Source organism: Propithecus coquereli, unplaced genomic scaffold (genome assembly GCF_000956105.1).
Source record: "Propithecus coquereli isolate 6110/MARCELLA unplaced genomic scaffold, Pcoq_1.0 Scaffold130, whole genome shotgun sequence".
NCBI lineage: Eukaryota > Metazoa > Chordata > Mammalia > Primates > Indriidae > Propithecus > Propithecus coquereli.
Window position 1 is genome coordinate 145,566 of NW_012137192.1, and position 3,235 is coordinate 148,800.

Sequence of the window (3,235 nt, forward strand, 5' to 3'; positions counted from 1 at the left end):
GTGTAAGGAAGAATAAGGAAAGACTGGTCAATTGGTACAGGTTAATAGGAGAAGTAATTTCTGGAATGTTATTGTGCAGAAGGGTGAATATAGTTAATAATATTGTATGATGTAATTTAAAATAGCTAAAAGAGAGAACTTGTTTTCTCCACAAAGAAACAATGAATGTTTGAGATTATGGAAATGATAAATACCCTGATTCAGTCATTACAAAATGTACACATGGAGTGAAACATCTCACTGCACCCCATGAATATGTACAATTATTATATGTCAATTAAAAAATGAATTAGAAAAATTACATGGATAGAATTCTTTAATAGCAGTAATACCTACTTTTGATATTTTCCAGGTTCTATTTGAGAACCTATTTGTACGTATATTATCCCTTTTAATAAACACAACAATCTCATCCATCTATTCTGGAAACAATAGTTGCAAATAAAGAAGAATATCGAGAAACAAAATAGGTTCCTGAGCTGACAAAATAGATGTTAAAAGTTTATGAACTAGGCTGAATGTGGTGGTTCACGTCTGTAATCCCAGCACTTTGGAAGGCCCAGGCAGGAGGATTGCTTGGGGCCAGGGGCTTGAGATCAGCCTGGGCAACATAGTGAGACTCTATCTTAAAAAAAAAAAAAAAAATTAAGTGATTTGTTATAGGAACAAGTCGTGCTTCCCTGTGAGAATCCCTATGTTATACATTTTTAAAAATTTAACTCATCTATGTTAAGAATTATGTTTCCTCGAATACTCATTGGCTGACATTGTAGAGATTTGCAAATGTTATCTTCCTCCCGGTGCTCAGGAACACTCTATTTACAGTTAATTTTGTGCGCAAGTAGATTAGTTTAACTCAGTCTTTCTTAGATGCTATCCACATAGAATATTGAACAGACATCAGACTAAGCAATAACATTTATCATCTTCCAGCCTCCCCCTCTAAATATAAGGCCCTAATGACTAACAATATTTCTAAACTCTAGTTAGGAGTCATGTATACATTTCATAATTTTTTAAAAATATTTTTTCTAGGAAACTTTATAAAATCAGAAAGAATAACAAAATAAATACACGTGTCCTAAGATTAAGTTTCTCACATTTGGTCATACTTGCTTTATAGTTTAGATTAATAAATTTAGTATTACCTTTTGTTCCCATCTCCAGAACCATTGTTCACCTTCCTCTACTAGATGTGTATTTTGTTTAATTTGCATAACATGTGATACCAAACCTATCACTCTATACCTTATTTTTTTCCCACTCACTTTTTTTATATGTCAATATTCCATATATGGTTCTAGGTCAATCTTTTATCTGTAATGTAGAATTCCAGAATTTTATCTCATAAATATATCACATTTTATTTATCCATCCCTCTGATGAGAAGCACTGGGTTGATTCAATATTTTTTTTCATTCTGAACTCTGCTAAAGGGAAATTTCTGTCTGTACTTGTGAAAATGTTCTTTAGGGAATTACTTAGAACAGAATTATTGAGTTTCTGTATGTGCATTGTGCATTTTTAGTTTTACTAAGTACTGCCAAGTTCTGCTATAAAACATTTTTACCAATTTACACTCTTACCAGTGGTGTTATGAGAATTCTCATTCCCCACAGTCCCACCAGTCCTTTTTATTGTCAAATTTTGTTGTTGCTGTTATTGCCAATCTAATGAGTGAATAGGGGTATCTCTGAAAGTCCATTTATATCTAAATAATTTTAAGCAATTAAAAGAAATATTGGAACACAAAATATCCTGATTCCCTCTCATTAATGAAATAATTTGAAGGTGTTAGAGAGGACCTAGGTAAAAATGTGTCCTAAGGAGGATGAAATTAATTAATTAGTTTATTTATTTATACCAGAGGAATTTGTTATACTGCCATTTTAGACTTTTCTTTTTGGAAACACATATTGCTGAATAAATACAACATTAGAATGCAAATTTTCTACTTTAAGTAACCTTAAACAAATGAAGGCCAGATTAACTATAGGCTTCGGTAAGTGTTAGTTTAAAGTTGTTGTCTATAATTAAGAAATAATTACACTGATAGTTCTATTCAAACGAGCTCCTTTTGCTTTGTAATTCCTGTAAAATAATTAGAACAGTGTAATAATGGCACAAAATAGCAGAATTGACCAAGGGAAAAGATAAGATGCCAAAAATAGATTGAATTATATATAAAATTTTAGTAGCATTAAATAAGCCTGAAAATCTTTGCATAAATTTAGGAGTTTAATTAACAGCAATGGAAGAACTACTGGTTTCTTCAGCCTCATTAACTTTCGTTTCACTCATGTATCCTACACTCCAACTGTATTAAATTCTTACTGTGCAAAAGTCCTGAGAACTTTAGCAATTCAGTACCACTGTGCACTTTATCCATACATGTGTAGTAGGGAATGCTGAGTTTCTTCTTTCTTGGCACAGACACTATTTTCCAATTCCCCACATAGCTGGATATGCTAGATCACTGGATTCCAGACAGTAGAACATGAGCAAAGGAGACATGCCATTTTTATGCCTCAGTAATAAAATCATCACATACATAGTTGGGTCTTTCTCATTTTTTCCTTCAAGTTCTTTCTGGAAGTATATCTGAGTGGCACACTTTGAGGGCTGTCACAAATATATAAAATCAAATCTTCAAACTAACCAAAATGGAATGGGATATTTACAAAACTGAACCATGAATGACTATAGCATCGGACACCATTTGTTGCCTGCTGAATTTCCATTTGTCTCCTTGATTCCCTACTTACTAAATCCACCAAATCACACAACTGTATCCCCAACTTCAAAGGTGAATTCCAAATAACTATATGGAGGAGAATGCCTCCACCAACCTGAGATGGTTGCACAAATAAAAAATAAATGTCTATTTGGTTTGAGCCATTACACCCTTTTACATCTATCTTGTTATAGCTAACATTGCCCTAATACATTATAGAAGCCGATACCTCTACATTCCACCCAGGAAATTCAACTTTAATAGAAACTTTTTGATAGTCTATATTGACTTCCAAAGGAGAAAGGTTTGACATCTTCCTCCATGGAGTTTTCAAATTTTGTTTATACCTCATTTAGAGTGCTTTCTATTTTTATATATTTATCTGCCTTGATCAACTTTTAAAACTGTGAGTACTTGAGAGAAGTAAACTTTTCTATAATTCTTATATCCCTATTTCCTAGCATGGAGCTTGGTTCATAGATTACATAATTAAATAAAATC